The following is a 7003-nucleotide window of genomic DNA, read 5'->3' as shown; positions in this document are numbered from 1 at the left end:
AGCCCGACCCCTTGAGCCCGGAACCGTTCCGGTTCAATAATTCATCGGAGGGGCTAGGAATCGGTAAAACTGGTATTAAAAACCCGGTAACCGGCCCGGTCTCCTTTTCCGCTAGCCCGGATCGGACCAGACCGACCCCTTGACACCTTTACTTGAAACTAGTCATCTGTCAAGGGTGCTCGACCTCGGCTTTGATGATAACTCTATGACTTCGACCTCGCTGGTTCTTTCACCACGTTTTCGCTAATTCTTCGACCACGGCCTTCGTTGATAATTAGATTATTTCGACGCGCGATTTTGCAGGAATGTTTCACTAGCACGATTTCGACTATAACTGGATTTTGACCCATACAGTATGTACTATAATGCGCCATTAACTTTAAAATCTACCTCAATTCCAAATAGTATCAATTTTTTTTTACGGAAGAACTATTTTACACCCCAAAATACCTTAATCAATATGTATATATAAAATGCTCAAATGGCACATTTTCGTTCTGATACCCCTTGTTAATTAATGGGTAAGGTGCATTTTATTTTGTGTAATTGAAGATGAAATTTCCAAGGAAGAAATTATCTTCTTAAAGCATGAGCCATGACAACTTTGAAATTGGACCTTGTCACACATAATATCGTCATTTGCGATATTACGAGGTTGATATGAATTAGGATGGTCTCTATTCAAAGTTTGACGCGAAATCGTTTACAGTTTTCCCATATCGAGATCTACTCTTACACGTGGCAGTTTATATATGCCAATTCCTACAGCAAGAAATTTCCATTTTATCACATAATGTTTGAAAGGGAGGTCGACCAAATAGGAAAAGTGGCATGATCCATGCAAAATATGAAAAGCGTGAAATGATATAAAATGACTAACTAAGCAAGACTTCATAACAACACCATGCATGGGGGAACAAAGGATCAATTGCATGAGAAGGGTGGTATTTGGTTATAAGAAAAATAAACGTATGTAGCCATCACATCATAAAGAAAAAGAGAAATGTAAGACTTATATGTGGCCATTGTCAATTGTCAAATTAAAGTAATAAAGTGCTCTGATTATTAACTCTCAGTTAACAGTCATTAGAGTATATATCATCTTAGTGGAGTATTAGTTAAATGACACACTTTTATTAATCTGTTCTAAAAGGTACTATACATTTTTATATTTGGAAACAATTTAACTTTAAGCTTTTAGGATCATATATTCTAAAAATCTTTTTTTTTTCTTTTTTAAACTTTACGTCAAGTCAAATTATATCGTCTAAATTGAAATGTAGAAAGTATATGCTATCACTAATTAAATTCATTTAGATATCGAAGCGAAGATTTGGTGATGCTGTGACGTTTAGAAGGATAGTTATTCTTGTACTTTGTTCACACTAACTTATTTAGTAGAGCTCTCATGAACTCTGAATTTGAACATGTTATTTGACAAAATACATTGACAGCATTTTGATTTTGACAAGATATTTTATTTCGATACTTTAACTTTAGGTTTGAGCACCACCTTCTGTTATATGGCCAAGTGAAGTTTTGTTTTGATGGTTGACAAATGTATTTGTGCATGAACCAGGTCTATATACAGTGTATACAGATACGGGCATATTCGAACATAAGGGATGCACGTGAAGTATACATGTTAATCGGGCCGGGCTGGCCCGTTTACAACCCGGTTCAGCCGATACTGTAGCGTTTGGGGGCGGGCTGGGACAGGTTGAGCGGAGAGCGGGTTTTAGACGAAATTTTTTTAGATACCAGTGCACCGGAACCCGCTTAGTCCGGTAACCCGTTAACGTGTTTTTAACGGGCTACAATCCGGTCCATCCCGGTTTCTGTTATAATTTATTTTTTATTTTCTAGACCGTTGCCAACGGTCAAATTCAAAAAGGCTGTTGGCCAACGACCCTTTTTTGCAGAAATGGCCATTTCGGCCTACCCCTTAAGAAAATAACCCCCCTCTAATATTTGATAAATTATAATTTTAACCTTTTAAAAATTATAAATAGCCCCCCCTTCTTCTTCATTTTTCCTCACAATTCACTCTCTTACTACTCTAATTCTCTCTCAATTCTCTCTTGATAATATTGATTATTGTTCTTAAATTCTCAATTACTTATTATTTCAAGTTTCATCAAATATTTAGTTTAGCCATTGCAAAATTATTATTATCAAATATCAAATATTCAAGTGAAGTGTGGTATCAAGTCAACTATCAAGTATCGGTTTACCAATTGAAGTTTGATTTTTGATATCAAATTTAATGCGTCATCCGGAATCTCGGTACACTCATTCCATCTCTTTCTCTTCTTTGGTGTACACTTATTTTATTATTTAGAATTATTAATTTAATTTCTTAATTTAATTTACATAATTGTTATATTTAGAGCAGCCAAAAAAGCGTGCACTAGTAGAAGTGGCAGTAAGAAAACTTTCAAAAGATCAAGAAGTGGTGCTCGTTCTTCTAGCTTTACACATATTTCTGAAAGTTCACCAAAAGCGTGTATATTTCTTAAGATGTTGTTATAAATATAGAATGCCTATAACTAAAGTTGCTAATTCTCATTGTACCGATCCTAACCGTTTGTTAACATCTAGAACTTGGGATGTCATTGAAGATGTTGTAAAATTTTTACAAATTTATGTAGCTTCACTTGAGTTTTTTGGAGCTTATTATCCTACTATTGCAAATGGTTTAGTTTATATTGCTGAAATTTCTCTTTTACTATATAATTTGAAGAAGAAAGAAGGATATACTTCTGTTGTTGAATCTATGCTAGATAAGTTTAAAAAATATTTCTACCCAATTCTCCCTATTTACCTAATTGGTGCTATTTTAAACCCCTCTATCAAAATGGCCACTTGTCGCCAATTAATGAGTGCTTTATATTCTTATATGGTTATTGGACCAACAGAAACTCCTGATATTGACACTTGTATTTCTGATCTATACAAACATTTACAGATTTTATATAATTATTATGCTAACATTGTTGATGCTTCTTCTGCTGTAGATGAAAAAATTCCTTCAAGTTCAGTTTCAACATCTGGGACCGGTGCTTTGGATGATAATGATAGTGTTGAAGATTATTTGATTTGGTCTACACTAGGAAGCATCAACAAACAAGTAGCAGTAATATTGATGAACTCCAATTCTACTTGCAAAAGTTAGCAGAGCCCCACACAAAGGAATTTCTACCGCTGGGTTAGTGGAGGAGCAACTCAAATTAATTTCCTGTTCTTTCGGCAATGGCTCGAGACATGCTAAATATGCCGATTTCAACAGTCGCATCAGAGAGCGCATTTAGCCAAGCAAGGCAGCAACTAGGAGATACCCATCATTCATTGGGCATCAACGCTTTGGAAATTCTAGTGTGCTTCAGAGATTGGATAAGATTAGAACGGCAAAATCAAGGGAGTGGCGAGGTAGATGAAGCGGAGGACCAAGAAATTGGAGATATAATGGTTTATGGTTCCGATTCAACCAATGTCGGAAACCAAAAACCTCATGTTGACATGAATGAACTTACAAAAATGATGCAAAACATGTGATGTACTATTTCTTATTTTTTATAATTGTCGTAAACTTTTAATTTGCAAGTTCAAAAATAAAAAAATCAAAAAAGAACTTGCAAATTAATTTGAAGTATTATATATTATTCAATAAAAATATCAAATAAAAGCCTTCAGAGCTTGATCCTTACATATTGCCTATTAGTATTATTAAATAATTTTTTGTAGCGACTTACTTTCAAATTTCAATTTTAAAATTTAAATTTCAAATTTAAAACTTTAAACTTCAAAGTTTAATTCTAAGCCTTAAAAGTTTGCAAACACTTAAGTATCAATAACATTGAATAAGAAAAATAAAATTTACTTAAAAAATAAATAAAAAAATAGCCCGGTCCAGTCCGGACCCGTAAGCCCGAACCCGGACGGGCCCAAAAAAACCCGAAAATGTACAACTCGCTAATTCAGCCCGCTAACTAGCCCGGAACGTTAAACGGATGGGCTATTTTTTTGTGTACAACCCGTTCCAGCCAGCTCGTTAAACACCCATAACGTGAAAGAGATAAGCTTAAGTTGTTATATCTGATATTTCCTGATCGAAAAAGTTGCGTAAATGATAAGGAGAAGGACTACTTACTCGAAGTGAACTTTATCCAAGATAAGGGAGGAGTTAGAAGTTGAAGATAACTAGAACTCTTCCACCATGGAAGAGTATAACATTAGAACTCTAGTTATTTATTATTCTACTAACTCTATATATTGCAGGATATTCTCATTCTACAGGAATGTACAAAGGATGGAGTTAAACATGAGTTGAGAGCAAGATAGTAAGGCATTTTGCATACAATTCTTGTGTGATTCAAGTGTGCAAACCTAAAGCTACATGAACCAAATAGAAGAACCAGTTCCAAGTGTCCGTATTTTATTCTAGTTCAATTGTAGTAGGTGTTTTCAATTTGTACCTTTCAGCTTTATCTAGAAGCAATTGTATTAGGTATTCTGAGTATTCAAGTTAGAGTTAACTTGAAGTTGTCGCAACAGTTAGAGGCTGGTTGCCACAACGAGATTAGAGTTAATCCTTAGGTTTACAAAGAGTTTTGTAAATATTGTTTTGGCTTAGTAATTTAGTAAAGTGTTGGGGAAAATCCTACTGAGTAGTAGGTCATGGTTTTTTTTACCTTTTGAGCCGGGTATTTTTCACATAAAAATACTTGTATTCTTTACTTTCCGTATTTACTATTTTCGCAACAGTAGTATAAGGAACACTTAGAAGAACCAGGTCCTTCTAGAATCAATGCACGCAAAAATTGGACACCACACAAATCATCCCCCTCTTGTGTTATATTGAAGTATAAAACATCAATTGATATTAGAGCGGGTTCTCCTTGAAGAGGCTTACACCTTAGGAGAAGATCAACACGAGTGCACCACCTGGAAACTGGAAAGGACAATCCACTGCTAGGCCACCACTCTTTAACAGCCAATACTACTCTTGGTGGAAAAAACAAGATGAGAGATCATATTATAGGATAGGACTGTGAGCTATGCGACATTGTCACCGATGGTCCACTGGCTACCTTGAAGATAAGTGCTGAAGGAGTAGAGGTGCCAAAGACAAGAGCGGATTGCACTGCTGAAGACTTGAAAAAATGGGAAAAGAACGCTAAAGCCAAGAAATGACTTGTTTGTGGACTTGGTCCAGATGAGTATAGCAGAATCCAAAGATGTACCACTGCTAAAGAAATTTGGGACACATTGCAAGTGGCTCATGAAGGAATACCTCAAGTGAAGAGATCTAGAGGAACTCTACTATATTCTCAATATGATGCCTTTGCTATGAAGGAAGGAGAAACCATTCAAGAGATGTACACAAGGTTCACTACACTGACAAATAAGCTAAAGTCTCCTGGAAAGATTATTCCTGAAGAAGATAGAGTCGAGAAGATACTGACAGGGGTTTTGCCTATCACTTGGGAGAGCAAAATCACTGCCATTTAGGAATCAAAGAATATTGCCACTCTACCACATGATGAATTAATTGGAAATTTTACTGCCTATGAACTTAGGAGACAAACCATGAAAATAAATGTACTTAAGAAGAAAAGGAGTTTGGCACTCAGAATCACTGAAGGTCCTGATCTAGAAGATGATAAAACGGCTATGATCACCAAGGACTTCAAGAAGTACTTGAGGAGAGAAAAGGGTTCCTCAAGAAGTGGAAGCTATAGCAAGTCAAAACCTCATGAGAAACAAACCAATGATGGCTTCTACAAGTGTGGAAAGACTGATCACCACATCAAAAGTTATCCTTTATGGGAGATTGAATGGAAGAAGGAAAGAGCTGAACGCAGGAACAGAAAGAAGGAACAAGTTCAACCTAAGAAAAGCAACAACAAAGGATCAACCAAGGCTATGGTCGCTGCTTGGGGAGAAAGCCCAGATGAGAGCTCAGATGATGATGATGATGATGATGAACAAGCACTTATAACCATTGGAGAATCTGATGAAGAAACCGAGGTAAGTGTAATTTATCTCAAAGACAAAATTAAATTGTTATCTAAAGAAAGGTTGTCTGAGTTACTTCTAGAACTAATTGATGAATCTGAGGATGTAAACAATGAAAAGGAACAATTGTCTAAAGAATGTGTGATTTTGAAGGCTAAGTGCAAAAATCTGGAACTTAAGGTTAGTGAAACTATAAATGAAAATACTGTGTTGAAGAACCAAGTTCATGTACTTGACTCAACTATTCTAGAGCTTAGATCTGAAAATCTAAAACTGAATTAGGAACAGGTAAAAAGATAACTGATCACACAACTCACTCTAGAAGAAAACGTAGGAAAAATAAAAGATGAGTTGTATAAAAGGGATGAGTAGGTAGGAATCCTAAAGGAGGATCTAAGCAAGGTCAAGCATGAGCTAGACAGAACTTGTAAATGGAATAGGTCCTCCGATGCACTTTCATGGCTACAAGAACACCATAGTAGCAACAGAAGAGGACTTGGCTTTGGGAACCTGGCACCTAAGTGGGATCCCAAAAGCAAGTACCTCACACTTCCCGAGAACAAAATTTGCACACTCTGTGGTAAAACAGGTCACTATAAAAGTGAATGCACTGCAAAAGAAAAGGCAAGTCAAAAGAACAAAGAATTTGTTCAAGGGAAGAATAGGCTACCAAGTTGAGCTAAAAAGAATTTGATTCATCCTTTTGCTTATAGAAAGGGACCCAAACTCATTTGGGTTCCTAACACTAACCCCTGATTTCTTTTTGCAGGTCCAAGTGAAGGGGAACAACCAAATATGATACATGGATAGTGGCTGCTCAAAGCACATGACAGGAAGTAAGAACCAGTTCCTTTCACTTGAGGACCTTAAAGGAGGTAATGCCTCCTTTGGAAATAGAAAGAAAGGTGAGATCATTGGGGTTGGAAAGGTAGGTTAGACTGATTTTCACTACATTGAGAATTTCTACTTGATAGATGGACTGAAG

The sequence above is a fragment of the Nicotiana tabacum genome, chromosome 19 (assembly GCF_000715075.1).
Source record: "Nicotiana tabacum cultivar K326 chromosome 19, ASM71507v2, whole genome shotgun sequence".
Taxonomy (NCBI): Eukaryota; Viridiplantae; Streptophyta; class Magnoliopsida; order Solanales; family Solanaceae; genus Nicotiana; species Nicotiana tabacum.
This window is presented reverse-complemented; position numbering follows the sequence as displayed.